The sequence below is a fragment of the Macaca fascicularis genome, chromosome 11 (assembly GCF_037993035.2).
Source record: "Macaca fascicularis isolate 582-1 chromosome 11, T2T-MFA8v1.1".
Lineage (NCBI taxonomy): Eukaryota > Metazoa > Chordata > Mammalia > Primates > Cercopithecidae > Macaca > Macaca fascicularis.
Window position 1 is genome coordinate 90,344,874 of NC_088385.1, and position 26,828 is coordinate 90,371,701.

Genomic DNA, 26,828 nt, shown 5'->3' on the forward strand with positions numbered 1-26,828 from the left:
AGTTATATTTCAAACTCTTATTACATCATATAGACAGCAGAAATTATGCTAATAATTAAAAGTTTAATTTTTATTAGAATGACATTGTATAACAAGTAGAAAACATCATGGCAAGTCAATAGATGGAGAAAGAATGGAATAAAACCTTTATATTTTAGTATTATTGATGCTTTTCCCACCTGCTTTTTAAATAAGGGGCTCTACATTTTAAATTTGCAGTAGACCCTCCAAATTATGTAGTCAACCCTTGAACCCGTTTACAAATGGAGAAGGTTGAGCTTGTCTAACTCTATGTGAAAGATAATAAATAATAAATAGTATGTCTAAGTAACTCTAGCCATAGCATGGGTAAACCCTGTTTACTTACATATTTGGACACAGGAAGGTAGGCTGCACAACATATGTTTATTCATAACACTTTAAGTGTCCTAAATGTTTCTACTTGAGAGAAAGAGAATCTATGGGATAAAATGTTAATTTTATTCTGTTCCGTAATCAATTCTCCCTCTTCCCACTTTTGGGAGTACTAAAGTGAGGAATTATTTGACATTTTGTTGTAATCTATAGAAATTTTATAACTAATAACTAACATTATTGAAAATCTAACCTTTTATAAAAAATAAAAGTGCTATTAACAGTAAAATCGAGAGGAGAGAGACAATGATGTGAGTAGGTAGATAATTCAAAATAACAGATGATCTTCTTTATTTCATTACTTTTCAATGTGACTATTGTTTTCTTTCAAGGTTCCCAGGTAAGGATATTTATAAAAGATTGCAGTTCTATTCAAAGCCTTCCTATAACAACTAATCATACAAAAATTTCCCAGAGTTTATTCAATTATGTCTTCCTTCTTTCATCTCATCTCCATTGTTCAATGTTTAAGGTAATCATGATTTATTTATTTTGACACCTCTTTATTCAGTTAGATGAAAATAAATGCTTTAGAACTTGGACCAACCTTTAAATCCTATCAATTAAAGAATAGAGAGCATTGCCATTTCTAATACATTTTGAAACAGGAATAAAATATGCATTTTTTTTTCTTTTCAGATTTAATGGGTCCTTGAGATAATGATCTATTTTTTCTATCAAAGTAAGGTAATTATTAGTGTAAAGAATTATTTGCATGTAAGTTTCCCTTTCAAATTTGCCTTGCTTTATCTCACATCAGGTTGGTTCTCAGTACTCGTGCACTTATAAAATCTTCAAACACTATTATTTCAATGTACTAGTTCCTGGTGGTGACTACCCAAAAGCTTTGGCTCATAGGTCCCCTATGGAAGAGTGCCTCTGTAGTTGTGGGTTCTTTTTTATAATGATGTCAAGGTACTTCTCTTTTCATTAAAACACACTTTTGTTTGTAGATACATGTGATATCAATGCTTTCTCTGAAGATCATGAGTTTCACTACTTAGTTTTCTTACAGTTGATGAACTAGGTCTTAACTTTTGTAAGATGCAAGCAGGATGGCCAACTTTTCTTGCCATTTGTTTCCTAAAATATATAAGAAGTAAAGCCCCCATGTTCTGTTTATAGAACACTGCTTGTAATTTATTTATATTTATTATAAAGATCATTTACAAAAAATAATTTGCCCTCCCTCAAATAAAATTGTGAGCTTTTGGCAGGGACAGGTAAAACAGTGTGAGCAGAAATTATGTCTTACTTTGCATTCTCAGTACATAGCATGTTATTTTATATAATAGGCACCTAATGAATGTTTGTTGAATAAATGAAATGGTAGAATTGTAACCTAGATTTCCCCCAAGGGGATAACATTCACAGTCATAGCTCAAATGTCACTGGCTTGCTGTATTTACTTGCATACTGCAGGAATTCCAACTTACTATTTTGGTCTGTGGATACATGCAGTGGTGATTTATATGGCCTTATAAACCGTGTTGGTGTTGCCCTCTCTATAAAACTATTTGAGATGAAAGCCATGCACTATTGGGATGCATGGATACCATTCACAATACCATCTTTTTGCTTAGGGTATGGACTTCCCAAAGTTGGAAAACCTCAAGCTGTGAAAACAATATGAGGTTCCTTTAGTCAGTACTGTTCACAGGCTATGTTTTTCAGGTACAAATGGGGACCATGTTTTCTGTCCAAATCTATGATAGACATTGTCACAATTACTCCATTTATTCAGTTAATAAATATATGTTAAATATGTTCTGTATGCCAACTACTGTTCAAGTTCCTGGACGTCAAACAATGAAGAAGATAGTAAAAGTACAAAAATAAACAAGATAGCAAAATTCCCTGCTAAAATGACATTTACATTTATGTGAGAGGTGAAATAATAAATACTTGACATAATTTTTCATAGTGATATAACACAGCCTGGGTCCCATATCTCAAAGCCTTATTTTTTTTTAAATCTGAGTCACAAGTTTCTTTCATATTTTATGATTTCTGAAAGCAGGATTTCTGAATCAATTGATACATAAATTTAATGTAGTACATCCCATCCTTTTGTGTTGCTTTCTGTGAAAACTTGTTAATGGCATATGTGATAAAGAATGGTTTCTTGGTTTGAAGAAAATACTGCAGTACTTTGAGAAAATGCCACTTTTAAGTTCTGTGTGCAACTTCTCATGGAATATTGAAAAACAGTTCATTGGATTGAGATGAGAATAGATAGTACACTATTCACCGTCTTTCTACTAAAGTCCTATATTCAAACATTTTCTATATAGATCTTATCCCACCCCTTTTAATTAGCTCATGCTATATATGCATGATAGGTCTGTACGATCGCTTTGCTAGTTATGCTCAGATATGCCTCAGACTTAACCACAGTCTCTGTCTAGGCTCAAGTTGTACTATCTTATAGCTGGTAATTATATCCATTGTATCTTTTTGCAGTATGATAACTGAAAGCTCAGAGGTTAAGTGTAAGATGTTCAAAATCTGCTCCTGCTCAGAATTGTAGCATATGTATTCTCAATTTAGAATCCATTTATCTTTCCATAAGACTATGCTACCGCTTACTTTAAATACTTTAAAAATTCTTTTACTTTGCCTCCAGACATTATTCTTTTTAAATAACAAATGTGAAGTCCTCAAAATGAAATATCCAAGACCTTAAAAGAAACTTTGAAAGATATTATTGAATTCCTCCTCTGTGGTGGGGCTACAGGATATTGTAAGATGTATAAGAAGCCATCTAAGACCTGAGAAGCAGCCTTGGGAACAATTGTGTACCAGGGCATTGTAAAATACAATCTCCTCTAAATGCTGCTTGCTCAACAAGAATATATTAGGGTTATACAAATAATTTCTGTTCAATAATTGCTTAAAATGTTAGTCAATCATTTGTTATACCTAGATTGGGTCTCTCTAAATACAAAAGACAGTACAAATTCTGAGTAGTCTATTAGTGTAGGTTTCATGTTTGATTTAAAAAGTCGTTAAAATGCACTTGAGAGGACTTTATCCCATTCTTTCTCTAGAGTTCAGTTTCAGCCAAGAAGTGGTAAAGCTAATAACATTCTCCCTTTGTGGAAAAGTCCAGAATCATTTTATTTTCTGTCTCCTAATAAACTCCTTACATTTAGGTATCAACGGGGAATGATGGTGAAAAACTTTGCTCAAGTAAAAGATAATTTCCTTTTCTTAGACTGCTATGAAAAAAATATGGGAAAGACTTTGGATTTTGTTTTATTTTAAAGTTAGTGAATATGAATAATACTATGTTGTTATAAAAGGTATAAGGATGAATTATACAGGTTTGCCTGGGAGATATTGCAGATACGGTTTTAGATTACTACAGTAAAGCAAGTATCACAATAAAGCAAGGCACAAAATTGTACTTTCCTAGCACATGTAAAAGTTATGTGTTTACTTGTAGTCTATTAGGTGTGCAATAACATTACGTTTAAAAATATATATCTTAATTTAAAAATAATTTATTGCTAAAAATGCTAACCATCATCTAAGCCTTTAGCAATTCATTATATTTTTGCTCCTGCACGGTCTTGCTACAATGTTGATGGCTGCTGACTGAACAGGGTGGAGGTGGTTGAAGGTTGGGGTGGCTGTGGCAATTTCTTAAAATAAGACAACAATGAAGTTTGCCACATTAACTGACTCTTCCTTTCATGAAAGATTTCACTGTAGCATGTGATACTATTTGATAACATTTTATCCAAAGTAAAACTTCTTTCAAAGTTGGAGTCAATCCTGTTAAGCCCTGCCACTGCTTTATTGACTGACTTTAAGTAATGTTCTAAATCTTTTGTTGTCATTTCAACAATGTTTGCAAGCATCTTCACTAGGCGTAGATTCCATTTCCAGAAACCACTTTCTTTGCTCACCCATAAGAAGTAACTCCTCAGACATTCAATTTTATCATGAATTTGTAGCAGCTCAGTCACATCTTTAGGCTCCACTTCTTATTCTAGTTGTTTTGCTCTTTCCATCACTTCTGTAATTATTTTTTCTACTGAAGTCTTTAACGCTTCAAAGCCATCCATAAGGGCTGAAAACAACCACTTCCAAGCTCCTGTTAATGTTGATATTTTGACCTCATTTCATGAATCACAAATGGTTTTAGTGGCATCTACAATAATGAATCATTTTCAGATGTGTTTCAATTTACTTTGCCAAGGTTCATCACAAGAATCACCATCTATGGCAGCAATAGCCTTAGAAAATGTCAGCCTGTCCTTTGAAGCTTTGAAGCCAGGCATTGACTTCTCTCTAGCTGTGAAAGTCTTAGGTGGGTTCATCTTCCATTATAACATTGAAAGTCTGTCGTTTAGTGTAGCCACCTTCATCAATTGTCTCAGCTAGGCTTTCTGGATGTCTTTCTGAGGCATCCACATTAGCAATTGCTGCTTTACCTTACACTTTTATATTATGGAGATGGCTTCACACCTTAAATCTCATGAACCAACCTCTGCCAGCTTCAAACTTTTCTTTTGCAGCTTCCTCACCTCTCTTAGGCTTCAGAGAATTGGAGAGAGTTTGGACTTTCCTCTGGATTAGGCTTTGGCTAAAAGGAATGTTGTGGCTGTTTTGATCTTCTCTCCAGGCCACTAAAACTCTCTCAGTATCAGCATTAAGTCTATTTTGCTTTCATATGATTTGTGTGTTCACTGGAGTAGCATTTTTAGTTTTCCTGAAGAACTTTTCCATTGCATTTGCAACTTGGCTATGGCACACAAACGACTTAGCTTGCACTTATCTTAGCCATACCTTCTTCACTAAGCTTACTTTTTTCTAGATTTTGATGTAAAATGAGACACATGTGACTCTTCCTTTCACTTGAATACTCAGAGGCTATTGTAGGACTATTAACTGGCCCAGTTGTGATACTGTTTGTCCCAGGGAATAAGAAGGCCCGAGGAGAGAGTGACAGATTGGGAAATGGCTGGTTAGTGGAGAAGTCAGAATATACACATTTATCGATTAACTTCACTGTCCCATACAGTTGAGATTCATTGTACTCCAAAGCATTTATAGTAGTAACATCAAAGATTTTTGACCACAGATCACCATAACAGATATAATAATAATTTAAAAATCTGAAATATGAGAATGAAATACGACACAGTGACATGAAGTGAGAACATGCTGTTAGAGATATGGCACCAATAGACTTGCTCCAGGCAGGGTTGCCACACACGTTCAAATTTTGTTTTTTTAATAGCATCCCCATCACCACTCCAAACTGAAGGCCAAAGGAATTATATTAGCCTTGACCTACTACCCAAAGCTGTACCAACTGCAGGACTTTTACGTTTTTAATTTATATCCTCAACCTGCAGTTTCTCCTTCCAATAGCAATTATAGGCATTCGTGATGCTGTCTACAGGCTGCCCAAAGGAATCTATAGTGCATTATATCATGTTTAGCAGTGACATTAAAAAAAGTGCATGGTTGATGGGCATTGAGCTGCAGGTATTCTAGATGCATCTCTATATACACACACACACACCGTACACATATACAACACACACATACACACACACCATACACATACACACCACAAAACACATAGACACTATACACATTGGTAGACTAAAATTTTGACCCTTTCAATGTAACAGATTACCTACCCATCTATTCTCTGATTCTACTTTTCTTTTTTAAGTAAAAGTAGTGCCTTTCACATCTCCTAATTAAACATTTTCTATCTGTGAAACACTATACAGTGAAGTGCAATAAAACGAGATATGTCTGTACTGAGTATTGAAAGAGTTTTGGAGGAACGCTTCATTCTTACCCACTCCTTAGTCTTCATTTTAAGATAATTGTTTTTGTCAATTAATATCACTCAAGAATTCTATCACAAGGAATTATAAACACTGTCAAGCATTGAGATGAATCTTGGAAATGGAGATCTAGGCCATTTTTGCTTAAATTGGAATTCTGCTTAACACTTTTCTCAAAGATATTAATAAGAGAACTTGTGTTAAGGAAACAGTAGACAAAATAAGTTCAGGAAGTTCTATACTGTAATTTCCGGACAATTCATATACCCATTAGCATGTGTGTTAGAATTGCTATAACAATATACCACAAGTTTGGTGGCTTAGAATAAAGAAATTTGTCTGACAGTTCTGGAGGTTGGAAGTCTCAAATCAAGATGTCAGCATAATCCTTCTGAAGTTACTTGGGAATCTGTTCTAGGCCTCTTTTCTAGCTTCTGGTAATTCCTGGCTTAAGAGAGAATAACTCCAGTCTTCACATAGTGTTCTTTCTTTTTGTGTGTCTATGTCCGTATGTCCCCTTCTTATAAGGGCACTTGTCATATTGGATTAGGGGCCCTTTGTACTCCAGCATAACCTTATCCTAACATCACTAATTATATCTGCAATGACCCTATTTCCAAATAAGTTCATATTTTGAGGTCCTAGGGATTATGACAGAAATAAATTTTGGACAGATACAAACTGATAGATAATTGCATATTAAAATCTTTTTTAATACCAGTGAAATATTTAATTTGGGTTTTATCTACAAATTTTTTTCTTTGAGAATAGAATATTTGCTATGGTCCGATGTTTGTGCTCCCTGAAATCCATATGTGAAATCTTAGCCTCCAAAGTGATGATATTAGGAGGTGGGGCCTTTGGGAGGTGATGGAGATTAGCACCCTTATAAAAGACATCCCAAAGCTCCCTTCTGCCATGTGAGGACACAGTGGGAAGATACGATCTGTGAACAGGAAAGTTTGTGCTCACCAGATACTAGATCTGGTGGTTTCTTCATCTTAGACTTCCTAGCTTCTAGAATTGTGAGCAATATTTTTCTGTTGTTTATAACCAAATCCATCTTTGTTGTTTAATACCCAGTTTATGGTATTTTGTTATAGCAACCTAAACAGACTAAGATGACGCTTTATTACTACATTCCTGTTAATATAAATCAGCATTTAAGAAGAGGCACAAGAGAAGGTATGAAAAAAATGCTTACATTTAAGGTGGTAGTGGTGGGACTTGAGAAGGAAGTTGTATTATCAGCGGACTTTTACTGCATAACAGATCACCCCAGACCTCAATGCCTTAAAACAGTAAACATTTATTTCTCATATCTGTGGCATTCAGCTAAGCTATACTGAACTTCTCTGCTTACTGTTTTCTCACTCGTGTGACAATGGGTTGACTCTGCTCCTTGTATCTCATTCTGCTACTGAAACTGGTATGTATGTGCAGCATGTTCTTATAGCAATGTTAAAGGTGCAAGAGAGTGCAAGAAATGCACCTGAGGCCTCTTGAAGCTTGGAACTGCACAGCTGTGCTTTTACCTGTGCTATTAATCCAAGTAAATCACATAACAGAACCAAAATAAGAGTAGGATGGGATTCATCTTCACAACTGAAGGCACGTATCCACTGGCCATCCCCACTACAAACTGAAGACCAAAGGAATTATCTTAGCCTTGACCTACTACCCACAGCTGAATCAACTGCAAGAGTTTTACATTTTTAATTTTTATCATCAACCTGCAGTTTCTCCTTTCAATAGCAATTATGGGCTTTTGTGATGCTGTGTAAAGGCTGCCCAAGGGAATATCTAGTGCATTTGCTCATGTTTAGCAGTGATGTAAATAAAGTGTATGTTGATGGGCATTGAGCTACAGATATTCTAGATGCATCTCTATATACACACACACCATACAAACCCACAAAATACATAGACACTCTACACATTGGTAGACTACAATTTGGTACACATTGTATAGACTGAACTTTGAATCTACACATTGGTAGATTAAAACTTGGACCTCTTCAATGTAACAGATTACCTACCTGTCTATTCTCTGATTGTCTTTTTTAAAGTGTAAGCAGTGTCTTTTACATTGTCTTGTTAAACATTTTCTGATACTCTCTACTCCAAGAAATAGTTCAGTGATCTGAAATATGAAAGCTGAGAGTGTCACTGAAGAGAATTACAACTCTTGTAAACACCATGAATGTCTCCAATAACTTATTCAGTAATACATCAACATCAGAATAAAGCTCATGAGAGACCACACTCACCTGAGCAATGTAGCAGCATATGCCAAAACTTTTCAATAGGTAAAATCAGGAACATAGATGCTCAAGGGGTGATATGGTTTGGCTGTGTCCCCACCCAAATCTCAACTTGAATTGTATCTCCCAGAAATCCCACGTGTTGTGGGAGGGACCCAGGGGGAGGTAATTGAATCATGGGGGCTGGCCTCGTGTGCTGTTCTTGTGATGGTGAATAAGTTTCATGAGATCTGATGGGTTTAGTAAGGGTTTCCACTTTTGCTTCCTCCTCATTTTTCTCTTGCTGCCACCATGTAAGAAGTGCCTTTCACCTCCTGCCACGATTCTGAGGCCTCCCCAGCCATATGGAACTGTAAGTCAAGTTAACCTTCTTTTTGTTCCCAGTTTTGAGTATGTCTTTATCAGCAGTGTGAAGACAAACTAATACAGTAAATTGGTAGTCATAGAGTGGGGCATTGCTGAAAAGATTCCTGAAAATGTGGAAGTGACTTTGGAACTGGATATCAGGCAGAGGTTGGAACAGTTTGGAGGGCTCAGAAGAAGATGGCAAAATGTGGGAAAGTTTGGAACCTCCTAGAAACTTGTTGAATGGCTTTGACAAAAATGTTGGTAGTGATATGAACAATAAAGTCCAGGCTGAGGTGGTCTCGGATGGAGATGAGGAACTTGTTGGGAACTGAAGCAAAGGTGACTCTTGTTATGCTTTAGCGAAGAGATTGGTGGCATTTTGCCTCTGCCCTAGAGATTGTTGAAACTTTGAACTTGAGAGAGATGATTTAAGGTATCTGGTGGAAGTAATTTCTAACCAGCAAGGCACTCAAAAGGTGACTTGGATGCTATTAAAAGCATTCTGTTTTTAAAAGGAAAACAGAGCATAAAACTTCAGAAAATTTGCAGCCTGACAATACAGTATAAAAGAAAAACTCATTTTTTTCAGGAGAAATTCAAGTTGGCTGCAGAAATTTGCATAAGTAGCAAAGAGACTAGTATTAATTCCCAAGACCATGGGGAAAATGTCTCCAGGCCCTCTCAGAGATCTTCATAGCAGCCCCTCCCATCACAGGCCTGGAGGTCCAAGAGAAAAAAGTGATTTTATGGGTCAGGTCCAGGGACCCGCTGCTGTGTGCAGTCTAGAGACTTGGTGCCCTGTGTCCCAGCTGCTCCAGCCATGGCTGAAAGGGGCCAATGTAGAGCTTGGGCTGTGGGTTCAGAGGGTGGAAGCCCCAAGCCTTGGCAGCCTACAGGTTCACAGAAGTCAAGAATTGAGGTTTGGGAACCTCCGCCTAGATTTCAGATGTATGGAAGTGCCTGGGTGCCCAGGCAAAAGTTTGTTACAGGGGCAGGGCCCTTATGGAGAACCTCTGCTAGGGCAGTGTGGAAGGGAAATATGGGGTGGAAACCCCACACAGAGTCCCTACTGGGGCATTGGCTAGTGGAGCTGTGAGAAGAGGGCCACCACCCTCCAGACCTCAGAATGGTAGATCCACTGGCAGCTTGCACCATGGTGCCTGGAAAAGTCACAGACACTCAATACCAGTCATGAAAGCAGCCAGGAGGGAGGCTGTACCCTGCAAAGCCACAGGGAAAGAGCTGCCCAAGACCATAGAAACCTACCTTTCTCATCAGCATGACCTGTATGTGAGACCTGGAGTCAAAGAAGATCATTTTAGGAGTTTTAAAATTTGATGTCCTGCTGCATTTTGGACTTTCATGGGCCCTGTAAATCCTTTGTTTTGGCCAATATCTCCCATTTGGAATGGCCATATTTACCCAATAACTGTATGCCCATTGTATCTAGGAAGTAACTAGCTTGCTTTTGATTTTACAGGTTCTTAGGTGGAAGAAACTTGCCTTGTCTCAGGTGAAACTTTGGACTGTGGACTTTTGGTTTAATGCTAAAATGAGTTAAGAATTTGGGGGACTGTTGAGAAGGCATGATTGGTTTTGAAATATAAGGGCATGAGATTTGGAGGGACCAGGGGTGTAATGATATGGTTTGACTGTGTCCCCACCCAAATCTCAACTCGAATTGTATCTCCCAGAATTCCCACATGTTGTGGGAGGCACCCAGGGGAGGTAATTGAATCGTGGGGGCTGCTCTTTCCTGTGCTATTCTTGTGATAGTTAATAAATCTCATGAGATCTGATGGGTTTTTCAGGTGTTTCCGCTTTTGATTCCTCCTCATTTTTCTCTTGCCTCCACCATGTAAGAAGTGCCTTTTGCCTCCCACCATGATTCTGAGGCCTCCCAACCATGTGGAACTATAAGCCCAATTAGACCTCTTTTTGTTCACAGTTTCAGGTATGTCTTTATCAGCAGCATGAAAACAAACTAATACATTGGCGGGTAATTGGATCTGTTCAATCCTTGGCTACTGAAATGTAGCTACCTTTCCCACACTGGTCACAGGGATCTTCCCAGATTTCAGATTTCCCTCCTAATGAAGTGCTTTTTTTTTTTTTTTTTTTTTTTTTTTTTTTTTGAGACAGAGTCTCGCTCTGTCGCCCAGGCTGGAGTGCAGTGGCCGGATCTCAGCTCACTGCAAGCTCCGCCTCCCGGGTTTACACCATTCTCCTGCCTCAGCCTCCCAAGTAGCTGGGACTACAGGCATCCGCCACCTCGCCCAGCTAGTTTTTTGTATTTTTTAGTAGAGACGGGGTTTCACCGTGTTAGCCAGGATGATCTCGATCTCCTGACCTCGTGATCCCCCTGTCTCGGCCTCCCAAAGTGCTGGGATTACAGGCTTGAGCCACCGCGCCCGGCCATGAAGTGCTTTTAATGCTATTCATTGATCAAGTTATCCGTTTTTCTTTTTCTTTTTTTTTCTCTATCTTGCTATTATCTGTTTCTGTCTTTCCTTGTTTTATAATAATAAGTACTTTTTTTTTTGCCATCTTTGCCCTACCCATGAAGCTGTGTATGTTTCCTCTGCATATGTTAGACATTTTCTTTAGATAATCCACAAGAGAAATATGGTGGGAATTTGATTGAGGTATAGTCCGTGACTGAGGGATTGGGGAAATAAGGAGTTGGATTAAATCGAGTTAAGGATAATAGAAATACAGAGAGGCACAGGAGATCAAAATGGGGATGAGGATGATAAGATTCTGTAATACTGAAGGACTAATAAAGAGGAAAGACAGGACGTTACGTTCAGAAAGGGGAAAATTAGTTGGAGATTACAAAAAACGCAAAATGAAGATGTGAGAATGTGGGTAGATTGACCTGTGTTGAAGGGTTGAAGTTGAGTGGGCCAAAGACTTTTGTTTCATTTGATTATTAGAGAACAAAGAGTGCTTTAATAATCACTGTAGGGTTCTTCAAATCTTGAAATGTTTTTCTTCAAGCATTTTGTGCTTAAAAGCTGTCCCATTAAGGGAGCTGTTATCTTACCTTTCTCAATGCCCTAATCACCCATAAATTGAATTAAAAGCATGGGTTTCCAGATTTCTTTTGGATTAATCATAATTACCCAGCAAATAGTTTTCAAAAATCATTAGGTTGCAAAAATAGTATTTGTTTGGTACAGTATGCTTTAATTCCATCAACATTTATCAGTCAGTTGTATTTCCTGCTGACCTCATGCTGTGCTTTAGAGAAACTTGTATAATTAGACTTATAGAGCAAGAATATTTTGAAGCATCCAATGTACCCATATCTTTTCACATCATAATACTATGTGAAAAGTATAAAAAATTAATTCAACTATTTTTAAACTTTAAGATTTTTAAAAATTGTCTTGATATTCTAATTAATTATTTTATACTTTGCCCTGGAAGCAACTTTCAACACAGACTAAAAGAAAATTTTATAATGTGAGTAGCTTTTCTTACTGAGTTGGTCTGATGGTATTTTATCAGATTTCTGTTTGGGTAACAACATTTTTTGTTTTTCTCCAAGGACCAATTCAGAAAAAAACAAAGATGTTTGCCAGACATGCTTAAAAAATTAACATAAAATTCTCTTGTAGGGAGTGCTAAAGAAATGCATATTCTAACAAGATAGATTATTATAAAATAGTGGAATGTATTTTGAAAAGTAGTACTCTCTTTGAGCCATAAGAAGTTTAGTATTTGGTATGTTTTAGAAGTAACATTAAGGCTGTTTTCTAATTTTTAAGCCCTCATATTTTTAATACTTAAAAATATGTTCACTTAAGGAATTTAACTTTAAGACAACCCTAAATGTAGATATTATTTTCAATCTTAGGTGCAAAACTACTTAGGGTAGTAAAATAACTTCCTTATAGTTACATGGCAAATTATATACAGAAGGGGCTTAAAATAATTTATTTCATTAAGTAAAAAGTAAGGAGAGACATAGGACTGTAGATATAAATTAGGAGTTAGTGGAATATAGATGATAAAACATGACAAAGATGATGAATCCAAAAATGACCCAAAGACTCTCTCAATTCTCAACTGTTAAAGTGAGGGCATTTATTGGAAAAGAATGGGACCCCACAACTTGGAATGGGGACATGTGGGAGGACCCTGATGAGGCTGGGGGTACTGAACTCCTAAATTCTGATGAGCCTTTTTTGCCAGAAAAAATAGCCTCCCCACACCGCCCCAGTGTTGGCAACATCTCTTCCCCTACCCATGCTGCCATCAGCCTTTCCACCTTTGTCTGAGGATATTAACACTGCAAGCCTGAGGCAACGGTGATTTCCTCCCCTGAAGAAGTTGCCAGGTAACTTCTTCAATGCCGATTCTCCTCAGGACACAACCCCAATATCCCAGTTCATTTTTTTTTTAAATTATACTTTATGTTCTAGGGTACATGTGCGCAACGTGCAGGTTTGTTACATATGTATACATGTGCCATGTTGGTGTGCTGCACTCATTAACTTGTCATTTACATTAGGTATATCTCCTAATGCTATCCTTCCACCCTTCCCCCACCCCACAACAGGCCCTGGTGTGTGATGTTCCCCTTCCTGTGTCCAAGTGATCTCATTGTTCAATTCCCACCTATAAGTGAGAACATGTAGTGTTTGGTTTTCTGTTCTTGCAATAGTTTGCTGAGAATGATGGTTTCCAGCTTCATCCATGTCCCTACAAAGGACATGAACTCATCCATTTTTATGGCTGCATAGTATTCCATGGTGTATATGTGCCACATTTCTTAATTCATTCTGTCACTGATGGACATTTGGGTTGGTTCCAAGCCTTTGCTATTGTGAATAGTGCCGCAATAAACATACGTGTGCACATGTCTTTATTGCAGCATGATTTATAATTCTTTGGGTATATACCCAGTCATGGATTGGCAGGGTCAAATGATATTTCTAGTTCTAGATCCTTAAGGAATCACCACACTGTCTTCCACAATGGTTGAACTAGTTTACAGTCCACCAACAGTGTAAAAGTGTTCCTATTTCTCCACATCCTCTCCAGCACCTGTTGTTTCCTGACTTTTTAATGATTGCCATTCTAACTGGTGTGAGATGGTATCTCATTGTGGTTTTGATTTGCATTTCTCTGATGGCAAGTGGTGATGAGCATTTTTTCATGTGTCTGTTGGTTGTATGAATGTCTTCTTTTGAGAAGTGTCTGTTCATATCCTTTGCCCACATTTTGATGGGGTTGTTTGTTTTTTTCTTGTAAATTTGATTGAGTTTTTTATATGTTCTGGATATTAGCCCTTTGTCAGATGAGTAGATTGCAAAAATTTTCTCACATTCTGTAGGTTGCCTTTTCACTCTGATGGTAGTTTATTTTGCTGTGCAGGAGTTCTTTAATTTAATTAGATCCCATTTGTCAATTTTGGCTTTTGTTGCCATTGCTTTTGGTGTTTTAGACATTAAGTCCTGGCCCATGTCTATGTCCTGAATGGTGTTGCCTAGGTTTTCTTCTAGAGTTATTATGGTTTTAGGTCTAACATTTAAGTCTCTAATCCGTCTTGAATTAATTTTTGTATAAGGAGTAAGGAAAGGATCCAGTTTCAGCTTTCTACCTATGGCTAGCCAGTTTTCCCAGCATCATTTATTAAATTGGGAATCGTTTCCCCATTTCTTGTTTTTGTCAGGTTTGTCAAAGATCAGATGGCTGTAGATGTGTGGTATTATTTCTGAGGGCTCTGTTCTGTTCCATTGGTATATATCTCTGTTTTGGTAACAGTACCATGCTGTTTTGATTACTGTTGCCTTGTAGTATAGTCTGAAGTTAGGGAGCGTGATGTCTCCAGCTTTGTTCTTTAGACTTAGGATTGGCAATGCAGGCTCTTTTTGGGTTCCATATGAACTTTAAGGTAGTTTTTTCCCAGTTCTGTGAAGAAAGTCATTGGTAGCATAATGGGGATGTTATTGAATCTATAAATTACCTTGGGCAGTATGGCCATTGTCAAAATATTGATTCTTCCTCTCCATGAGCATGGAATGTTCTTCCATTTGTTTGTGTCCTCTTTTATTTCATTGAGTAGTGGTTTGTAGTTCTTCTTGAAGAGGTCCTTCACATCCCTTCTAAGTTGGATTCCTAGGTATTTTATTCTCTTTGAAGCAACTGTGAAGGTGAGTTCACTCATGATTTGACTCTCTGTCTGTTATTGGTGTATAGGAATGCTTGTGATTTTTGCACATTGATTTTGTATGCTGAAACTTTGCTGAAGATGCTTATCAGTTTGTGGAGATTTTGGGCTGAGAAAATGAGGTTTTCTAAATAGACAATCATGTCATCTGCAAACTGGGACAATTTGACTTCTTCTTTTCCTAATTGAATACCTTTTCTTTCTTTCTTTTGCCTGATTGCCCTGGCCAGAACTTCCAACACTATGTTGAATAGGAGTGGTGAGGGAGGGCATCCCTGTCTTGTGCCAATGTTTAAGGGAAATATTCCCAGTTTTTGCCCATTCAGTATGATATTGGCTGTGGGTCTGTCATAAATAGCTCTTATTATTTTGGGATACGTTCCATCAGTACCGAATTTATTGAGAGTTTTTAGCATGAAGGGCTCTTGAATTTTGTCAAAGGCCTTTTCTGCATCTCTTGAGATAATCATGTGGTTTTTGTCTTTGGTTCTGTTTATATCCTGCATTACATTTATTGATTTGCATATGTTGAACCAACCTTGCATCCCAGGGATGAAGTCCACTTGATCATGGTGGATAAGCTTTTTGATGTGCTGCTGGATTCGGTTTGCCAGAATTTTATTGAGGATTTTTGCATCGATGTTCATCAGGGATATTGGTCTGAAATTCTTTTTTTGTTGTGTCTCTGCCTGGCTTTGGTATCAGGATGATGTTGGCTTCATAAAATGAGTTAGGGACGAATTCCTCTTTTTCTACTGATTGGAATAGTTTCAGAAGGAATGGTACCAGCTCCTCCTTGTACCTCTGGTAGAATTCAGCTTTGAGTCTGTGTGGACCTGGAGTTTTTTTGGTTGGTAGGCTATTAATTATTGCCTCAATTTCAGTGCCTGCTATTGGTCTATTCAGGGATTCAACTTCTTCCTGGTTTAGTCTTGGGAGGGTGTATGTGTCCAGGAAATTATGCATTTCTTCTGGATTTTCTAGTTTATTCGCATAGAGGTGTTTATAGTATTCTCTGATGGTAGTTTGTATTTCTGTGAGGTCAGTGGTGATATCCCCTTTATCATTTTTTATTGCGTCTATTTGATTCTTCTCTCTTTTCTTCAGTATTAGTCTTGCTAGCGGTTTATCAATTTTGTTGATCTTTTCAAAGAACCAGCTCCTGGATTCATTTGTTTTTTGGAGGGTTTTTTGTGTCTCTATCTCCTTCAGTTCTGCTCTGATCTTAGTTATTTCTTGCCTTCTGCTAGCTTTTGAATGTGTTTGCTCTTGCTTCTCTAGTTCTTTTAATTGTGATGTTAGGGTGTCAATTTTAGATCTTTCCTGCTTTCTCTTGTGGGCATTTAGTAGTATAAATTTCCCTCTACACACTGCTTTAAATGTGTCCCAGAGATTCTGGTATGTTCTATCTTTGCTTTCATTGGTTTCAAAGAACATTTTCATTTATGCCTTCATTTCGTTATGTTCGCAGTGGTCATTCAGGATCAGATTGTTCAGTTTCCATGTAGTTGAGTGGTTTTGATGGAGTTTCTTAGTCCTGAGTTCTAGTTTGATTGCACTGTGGTCTGAGAGACAGTTTGTTATAATTTCTGTTCTTTTACATTTGCTGAGGAGTGCTTTACTTCCAACTATGTGGTCAATTTTGGAATAAGTGCGATGTGGTGCTGAGATGAATGTATATTCTGTTGATATTGGGGTGGAGAGTTCTGTAGATGTCTATTAGGTCTGCTTGGTGCAGAGTTGAGTTCAATTCCTGGATATCCTTGTTAACTATCTGTCTCGTTGATCTGTCTAATGTTGACAGTGGGGTGTTAAAGTCTCCCATTATTATTGTATTGGAGTCTAAGTCTCTTTTTAAGTCTCTAAGGACTTACTTTATGAATCTGCATGCTCCTGTATTGGGCGTATATATATTTAGGATAGTTAGCTCTTCTTGTTGAATTGATCCCTTTACCATTATGTAATGGCCTTCTTTGTCTCTTTTGATCTTTGTTAGTTTAAAGTCTGTTTTATCACAGACTAGGATTGCAACCCCTGCCTTTTTTTGTTTTCCATTTGCTTGGTAGATCTTCCTCCATCCCTTTATTTTGAGCCTATGTGTGTCTCTGCTCGTGAGATGGGTCTCCTGAATACAGCAAACTGATGGGTCTTGACTCTTTATCCAATTTGCCAGTCTGTGTCTTTTAATTGGACCCTTTAGTCCATTTACATTTAAGGTTAAGATTGTTATGTGTGAACTTGATCCTGTCATTATGATTTTAGCTGATTATTTTGCTCGTTAGTTGATGCAGTTTCTTCCTAGCATTGATGGTCTTTACAATTTGGCATGTTTTTGCAATGGCTGGTACCAGCTGTTCCTTTCCACGTTTAGTGCTTCCTTCTGGATCTCTTGTAGGTCAGGCCTGGTGGTGACAAAATCTCTCAGCATTTGCTTCTCTGTAAAGGATTTTATTTCTCCTTCACTTATGAAACTTAGTTTGGCTGGATATGAAATTCTGGGTTGAAAATTCTTTTCTTTAAGAATGTTGAATATAAGCACCTACTCTCTTGTGACTTGTAGAGTTTCTTCCAAGAGATCTGCTGTTAGTCTGATGTGCTTTCCTTTGTGGGTAACCCGACCTTTCTCTTTGGCTGCTCCTAACATGTTTTCCTTCATTTCAACTTTGGTGAATCTGACAATTACATGTCTTGGAGTTGCTCTTCTTGAGGAGTATCTTTGTGGCATTCTCTGTATTTCCTGAATTTGAATGTTGGCCTGCCTTGCTATGTTGGGGAAGTTTTCTTGGCTAATATCCTGCAGAGTGTTTTCCAACTTGGTTCCATTCTCCCCATCACTTTTGGGTACACCAGTCAGACATAGTTTTGGTCTTTTTACATAATCCCTATTTCTTGGAGGCTGTGTTCATTTCTTGTTACTCTATTTTCTCTAAACTTCTCTTCTTGCTTCATTTCATTCATTTGATCTTCAATCTTTGATACTCTTTCTTCCAGGTGATCAAGTTGTTTACTGAAGCTTGTGCATTTGTCACGTAGTTCTCGTGTCATGGTTTTCATCTCTGTCAGGTCGTTTATGGACTTCTCTGCATTGGTTATTCTAGTTATCCATTTGTCAAATCTTTTTTCAAGGTTTTTAGTTTCTTTGCACTGGTTTCATAGTTCCCCCTATAATTAGACTAAAGTCACAGGAAGCCTCAAGAGGTGAGATTTATAATGTGACCCACAAGGAGGTATGCTACACTCCAAAAGACATGCTAGAGTTTTCTAATTTACATTAGCAGAAATCTGGAAAACAGCCATGGGAATTAATATAAAGGGTGGGGGATAATGGTAGAACGAACATAAAATTGGATCAGCGATGAATTTATTGATATGGGCCCACTAAGCAGGGATTCTGCATTTAGTGTTGTATCTTGGGGAGTTAAAAAAGGTTCTGAGAGTTTAGTTGCTTGGTTAGCTGAAACATGGATCAAAAGAGGATCCTGAGTGAGCTGGAAATGCCTGATCTCCCTTGGTTTGATGTAGAGAAAGGGATCCAAAGGCTTATGGAGATTGGAATGCTAGAGCAGCTGGTTGACACTTTAGATCTATTCATCCCACCTGGGATGGTGCAGAAGATATACCCTTCACCAATACCTTCTGAAACAGATTTGTGAGGGGAGCATGTGCATTCTTGAAGAGCTCTGTGATTGCTCTTCTCTGTATGCCAAATCTTACACTGGGAACCACAGTCACTTAGTTGGGAAACTTAAAGGCTATGGGAATAATTGTATCCCAAGATGGCAGGGGCCAAGTGGTGGCACTCAACTGTCAAGGGCAAAGACACTGTAGCTACTGTAGTGGACAGCACAGGCAAAGCAGCAATCAGAATAGTCTGACTTCTGTAGAGCTCTGGCACTGGCTAGTTAGTAAGAGTGTGCCTAGAATTGAAATTGATAGGAAGCCTACTGAATTCTTACTTAATTTATGTAAGCAGAAAACTTCCAGGCTGAGTTGGATTATAAAAATAGAGAATCATGACCCCTCAGTCAACTTGCAGACTTGAACCAGTTTACAGACCAAGAACCCTTTGAATGAACGGATATGGGGTCCCCTTGAGCAAGGACCCTACTACATTACTGACAATTTATGCTGCTAATTTTTCTCCCATCCTTCCCCAGGGAGATCTCTGGACTTTTAACAGGGTAACTGTATACTGGGGAAAGGGGAATGATGAGACTTTTTGGGGACTACTGGACACTGGCTCTGAGCTGACGTTGATTCCAGGGGACCTAAAATGTCGTTGTTGTCCTCCAGTTAAACTAGGGGCTTATGGACATTAGGTAATTAATGGAGTTTTAGCTCAGGTCTGAATTACAGTGGGTCCAGTGGGTCCCCAGAGTCATCCTGTAGTCATTTTCCCAGTGCCAGAATGCATAATTGGCATAGACATACTTAGCAGCTGGCAGAACCCCCCACATAGGCTCCTTGACTGGCAGGGTGAGAGCTATTATGATGGGAAAAGTCAAATGGAAGCCAATAGAGGTGCCTGTACCTAGAGAAATAGTAAATCAAAAACAATATCTCTTCCCTGGAGGGATTGCAGAGATTAGTGTCACCATCGAGGACTCGAAAGATGCAGGGGTGGCAATTCCCACCACATCCCTCTTCAACTCTCCTATTTGGCTTGTGCAGAAGACAGATGGATCTTGGAGAATGACAGTGGATTATCATAAGCTTAACCAAGTGGTGACTCCAGTTGCAGCTGCTGTACCAGATGCGTTTTTGGCAAATGCCTTTTTCTCCATTCCTGTCCATAAGGCCTACAAGAAGCAATTCGTCTTCAGCTGGCAAGGCCAGCAATATATCTTTATCATTCTGCCTCAGGGGTATATCAACTCTCTGGCTTTGTGTCATAATCTTTTTTTTTTTTTTTTTTTTTTTTTGAGATGGAGTCTCACTGTGTTACCCAGGCTGGAGTACAGTGGTGTGATCTCAGCTCACTGCAACCTCTGCCTCCTAGGTTTATGCAATTCTCTGCCTCAGCCTCCCAAGTAGCTGGGACTACAGGTGCGTGCCACCATGCCCGGCTAATTTTTTGTATTTTTGTATTTGTAGAGACAGGGTTTCATCATCTTGGCCAGGCTGGTCTTGAACTCTTGACCTTGTGATCTACCCACCTCAGCCTCCCAAAGTGCTGGGGTTACAGGTGTGAGCCACATAACCTTGTTCAGAGAGATCTTGATCGCTTTTTGTTTCTGCAAGATATCACACTGGTCCATGACATTGATGACATTATGCTGATTGGATCCAGTGAGCAAGAAATAGCAAACACACTGGACTTTTGGTGAGACATTTGCATGCCAGGGGATGGGAAATAAATCTGCCTAAAATTTAGGGACACCTGCCACCTAGGTAAACTTTCTAGCGATCCAGTGATGTCAGGCCTGTTGAGATATTCCTTCTAAGGTGAAGGATAAGTTACGGCCTTTGACTTCTCCTACAACCAAGAAAGAGGCACAATGCCTAGTGGGCCTATTTGGATTTTAGAGGCAACACAGTCCTCATTTGGGTGTGTTACCCTAGGCTATTTATTGAGTGATCAAAAGGCTACCAGTTTTGAGTGGGGTCTAGGAGAGAAGGCTCTGCAACAGGCCCAGGCTCCTGTGCAAGTTGTCCTGCCACCTGGTCCACATGACCTAGCAGATCCCATGGTGCTTGAAGTGTCAGTGGCAGATAAGGATGCTATTTGGAACCTTTGGCAGGCCCCCATAGGTGAACCATAGCAGAAGCCTTTTGGATTTTGGAGCAAGGGTCTGCCATCTTCCGCAAAAAATCTAGTCTCATTTTGAGAAACAGCTCTTGGCCTATAACTGGGCTTTGGTAGAAACTGAATGTTTGACTATGGGACATCAAGTCACCACGAGACCTAAACCACCGATCATGAACTAGCTGCCTTCTGACCCATCTAACCATAAAATTGGGCATGCACAGCAGCATTCCATCATCAAATGGAAGCTGTATATACATTATCAGGCTTGGGCAGGTCCTGAAGGCACGAGGAAGTTACATGAAGAAGTGGCTCAAATGGCCACGGTCTCCATTCCTGCCTCCCTGCCTTTTCTCCCCTAGCCTGCATCAGTGGCCTTGTGGGGAGTTCCCTATGACCAGTTGACAGGAACAGAAGACAAGGGTCTGGTTTACAGATGGCTCTGAATGACATGCAGGCACCACCCGAAAGTGGACAGCTGCAGCACTACAGCTTCTTTCTAGGACCTCCCTGAAGGACAGCAGTGAAGGGAAATTTTCCCAATAGGCAGAACTTCAAGCAGTGCACCTGGTTGTGCTCTTTGCATGGAGGGAGAAATGGCCAGATGTGTGATTATATACTCATTCGTGGGCTGTAGCCAATGGTTTGGCTGGATGGTCAGGGACTTGGAAGAAGCATGATTGGAAAACTGGTGACAAATTTGGAAAAGAGGCATGTGTAGGGACCCCTTTGGTCAAAAACTGTGAAGATATTTGTATCCTATGTGAGTGCTCACCAATGGGTGACCTCAGCAGAGGAGGATTTTAATCAAGTAGATAATATGACTCATTCTGTGAACACCATTCAGCCTCTTTCCCCAGCCACCCCTGTCATTGCCCAGTGGGCCTATGAGCAAAGTGGCCACATTGGCAGGGATGGAGGTTATGAATGGGCTCAGCAATGTGAACTTCCATTCACCAAGACTGACCTGCCTACAGTGACTGCTGAGGGCCCAATTTGCCAGCAGTGGAAACCAACACTGAGCTCTCAATATAGCAACATTCTTTGGGATGATCAACCAACTACTTGGTGGCAGGTTTATTATATTGGACTTCTTTCGTCATGGAAAGGGCAGCAGTTTGTCCTCACTGGAATAGACATTTACTCCAGATATGGATTTGCCTATCCTATACACAATGCTTCTGCCGAGACTACCATCCATGGATTCACAGAATGCCTTATCCACCATCATGGTATCCCACATGGCAATGCCTCTGACCAAATACTCACTTTACAGCTAAAGAAGTGCAGCAGTGGGCTCATGCTCACGGAATTCACTTGTCTTAACATGTTCCCTATGATCCTGAAGCAGCTAGATCAACAGAATGTTGGAATGGCCTTTTGAAGTAACAATTACAATGCCAACTAGGTGACAATGCTTTGCAGGTCTGGGGCAAAGTTTCCCAGAAGGCTGTGCGTGCTCTGAATCAGCATCCAATATATGGTACTATTTCTTCCATAGCCAGGATTTGTGGGCCCAGGAATCAAGGGGCAAAAGTGGAAGTGGTACCACTCACCATCACCCGTAGTGAGAAGGCAGAATTCTCTGGTCTCCTTTGCGGGACTTGTGACAGGGGTGTGACTCACTTATTTGGCTGTGGCAGTCAAACTCCTGTGGGAGGGGTAGCAGATAAGCAGGTACTGGGGCTGGAGCAAGCGCTTTTGGGGTCTGGCCCCATGGATATATCTATGGGTGTGTTACAATTAATGCTCTTTTAGCAGTTGTTGTCCATGATGGCTAACTGGAGAGTCAGAGTGACAGCTAAGTGGACAGTCAATGTGATAGCCTTTTACACCCTGCCTTTACCCAGCTCAGTGGAGAGTCAGAATGATAGCCTTTTACACCCTGTCCTTTTGGTACCTGGGTCCTTGTCCAGCATCTGGGAAGAATCACGTCACACGGACTCGAAGGATGGTGAATGCAGAGGTTTTATTAAGCTGTGGAAGTGGCTCTTAGAGGAAGGAGAGCTGAAAGGGGGTTGGTGCAGGAATAAGGTGATCTTTCCTTGAAGCCTGGCCATCTCTGTCTTTGCTCAGATTTTCTTCTTTAAAATAAGCACCAGGGCTTCTATGGGTGAAAGTCTGATGGAACCTCTAATGAAAGGTACTAAGAGAAGTTAAATTCCTTAGGTTAGGGAGAGAGAGTCATCTTGTTCAAATTGAACACGATGCTGCTTACCAGATAGGTTAGTAATTCCAGGTTTCCCCAGCTGAAAACATTTTGCACTGGATAGTCTATTTGTCTATGATTTCTTGCAGCTGGGGTGTCACATTTGGGTGGGTTTGGCAGAGGAGAGAAGGGACAGGTGTACTGACAGCAGAAATGAGGTGTACAAAAAGGGAACTTTTTTTTTATGAGTAGAGTGTAGGTGTATGTGATGCTTAATATTGAGTATCAACTTAATTGGATTGAAGGATGCAAAGTATTGTTCCTGGGTGTGTCAGTGAGAGTGTTGGCAAAGGAGATTAACGTTTGAGTCAGTGGACTGGGAGATGCAGACCCACCCTCAATCTGGGTGGGCACCATCTAATTAGCTGCCAGCAGGGCTCTGATAAAAGCAGGCAGAGGAATGTGAAAAGATTAGAGTGGCTTTGTCTTCCGGCCTTCGTCTTTCTCCTGTGCTGGATGCTTCAAACATCGGACTCCAAGATCTTCAGCTCTGGGACTCTTAAACCTTCAACTACAAACCGAAGGCTGCACTGTCGGGTTCCCAACTTTTGAGGTTTTGAGACTTGGACTGGCTTCCTTCCTCCTCAGCCTGCAGATGGCCTATCGTGGGACCTCACCTTGTGATTGTGTGAGTCAATATTGCTTAATAAACTCCCCTTCATATATACATCTATCCCATTAGTTCTGTCCCTCTAGAGAACCCTGACATACAGTCTGTGACCAGGAAAGATAGAACACTAGGGAGTAGAAACAAAGGAATGGAGCTTAAGGTTATTGATCCTTACTTCCTCATGTCTCTGTGATAGAATGAAGAAAAAGAAGGAAGAGATAAGAATAAATAAGGGCAAATAATGAATGCCTACTATATAGTCAATGCTACTTATATTACCATGATTTAAAAAAAAATATGTGTGAGGCAGATATTATCCCTATGGTACAGAGAAGAGAATGGATGGTGAGTTAGGTTAAGTAGTTTGCTCAGGTTAAACAGCTGGTGATAATAGACCCCAGGTAGTTTTATAATTTCAAATCTGTGATCTTAACACCTGTTTTCAACTTTGGAGGCTGGGAGAAGAGTGATACCATTAAGAGAAACAGAAAAGCGTGTGCTGACTGTGTTGGGGGAGCGTGGTGGGAGGATGAGAAGAGTGGTCCAGGTTGATTGTTTTTGTTATTACCGTAGTAATGCATACACCTTTTACAGATCATTACTGCCTTCCTATTACAAATAAGATTACTTTGAGTATGTGTTTGGAAGTACTCTTCATGCATACAAAACAATCAGGAATCTTTCCAAGAAAGTATAAACATCAAGCCTAGAAATTCTTCAAATAAATCCATCTATTCTTATTTATTTCTCTGAATATAAATTAGTGGCCTGCCACAGCTGACATCTGCAGAAAATCACTATGAAGAAATACTTCTTCCTTAGCAAGATTCAGTAATATTTGTTACTTTTTGTAATAGATTGGGGAAATATGTTTTTCCACATGGCATATTTTTACTTTTCCCTTCATGCTTATTTTTCTTGCTGATTATTTTGCTCTACGCCTAACCCATTGTTCTTTTATTTCATTTTTTTCTTCTAAATAAACACTGTTGCTTTTCTGGAGTAGTATTTTCAAATCCAAAATTAATCTCCCGTGTGCCTCAGGGTACCTTTTAAAGGTATACCTCCTGTGAGATATTTTCAGTCGATGCTTATTTGGTTGTCTAGTTCTTTATTTATCTCCTGACTGTAACTGAAATGGATGGGGAGACTTGTGCAGATCACAGTCATATGCTTAGGAGATTCAAGAAAAAAAAACAAGATGAAACAAAAATAACACAGGAGCACTTGGAAAAGTTGGAATGAGGATGAGTATAATAGCCTGGGTGTACTCTACTGAGATAAAGGTATACATTTCTCTTACTAAACTTTCTGTGACATTACATAGAATGAAAAACAATTTTTTTAACTATAAAAAAGAGCAGAACATTTTAAAATAATGCCAAAATAGATTTGAAATCATTTAGTGTCATATAAACATATTTTTTATCAGTACTAAAATTATGTTTTATTAAGAGCATATTAAAATTGTTGCAATGAGCAAATTTCTAATTGTTCACAAAAATAACAAGCAATCTTTTACCCTCCCTCATTCTCTTATGGGACTATATATTACTGCTGGAAGCACTTTCATGCTTTCTACCATTTTGTGACAGTGGTCATAGTTGTTATTAATTGTTCAGTGTTTCCTGGGAGCAGTGAACATTTGTGTCTAGTTGTTTTTCTGCCATTAGCAAGAAAAATGTCTGAAATGTGAGTATTTAGAGTATTTGTAGAATGAATTAATGAATGTGAAACATTATTTGAGCAGATCATATATACATAAGCACAGTGGCTTTGATTGCAGACAAATAGACGATAAAAATGCTCTGAGTCACTCAAGCTGTGGGCTTGAAATATGTGGTTATGCTTCTCACTGTAGTTTACAGGTGAACAGGAAATGAAGTTTCCATTCTGAATTACCTTGTGTTTATTTTATGATACAAAGACTTACTAAATCTTTTGAAACACATTTATTATTTGATTTATGACCTATATTTTATAACTTCACATAAAAGATAAGCTATTGAATTGAGGTTGCGATTTCTGATTGTGAGTATTTCTACCTCTAACAATCACAATTTTATTTTTTAAAACTTTAATGTAGGATTTCTGGTAGTGGCTCTTCTGTTTGTGGAAATTCTATTGTGTGTCCTTCTGGTTCTTCAAAAGAAAATATTATTTAGGTAAATTAGCAAATGTTATCTACATATTCATGTGATTAGCCCATGAGAGGTTCATTGTAATTTATTTTATTTCTTGTTTAATATAAACCAATATGCCTAATGAGCACAACTCGTGATTTCATCAAGACATAATTGTTTCTTACTTCCACCATCCCTGTAAACCTTTGCCAGTGCACTAATTTTCTTCTGTATGAAAATGCCATTAAATCTTTGTATTTTCTGCTCAGACCAGTACCCCCTCCAAATTGCATACAATCTCAGCTCAGAAATTAGAATATCTTCCATCTGTAATTAAGCTTTGAATTTGCATCTATCAAATCTTTTCTCCTTCTATTAGCTACACCTAGGTGCAGGGATCTGTTTTAGAATGGAAATTACAGGAATAGAGGCGAAAGGGGTAGAAAGAAATACTGACTTTTCCTTCTACATTCCCCTAATAATGCTGTTTTGAGCTCAACAAGGTGGAGGAAGGATTGATCAGGGGCTAGGACAAAATAAACCTTCTTTTGGTGTGGTTTGGTAGTCAACTGTTTCCTGCATTGTGGCCTGGACGACTATAATTTCTGACTTAGAATTTGCATTTCCAAGAGAAATTTCAGTCATCTGGAGATATTTCTAGGTAATATGTGAATTTTAACTGGGAGAATATACTGTGTTCTGACCAAGATGTCTTTATAACTAAACAGTGTGATTACATTATCTTAAGACCTTCATCATAAGTTTACTTTATTTCAGTTCAAGTATCACAAATTACCACTTATATCTGTTTACCAAATATTCTACTATATCCTAAATATATTTTGATTCACTTTTAATCTAGATAAATTTATTTAAGTAAATTATAATTAACACAAATGAATAATCAGTATCTTTTACCATAAATGGGAGGTGTCCATAAAACACATGCACAGCACAAGACCAAAACTAAGTCAATGTCATCAAATTTTAACCTAAATCTTGCCCTTTCTTTGTTCAAATGGGAGCTTAGCCAGCCATAGAAGGAGACTGAAGACATACTGGCACCAAACTGTGAACTTTTCCTAATGTAATCAAAGGCTTTGGAAGAGGACAATTT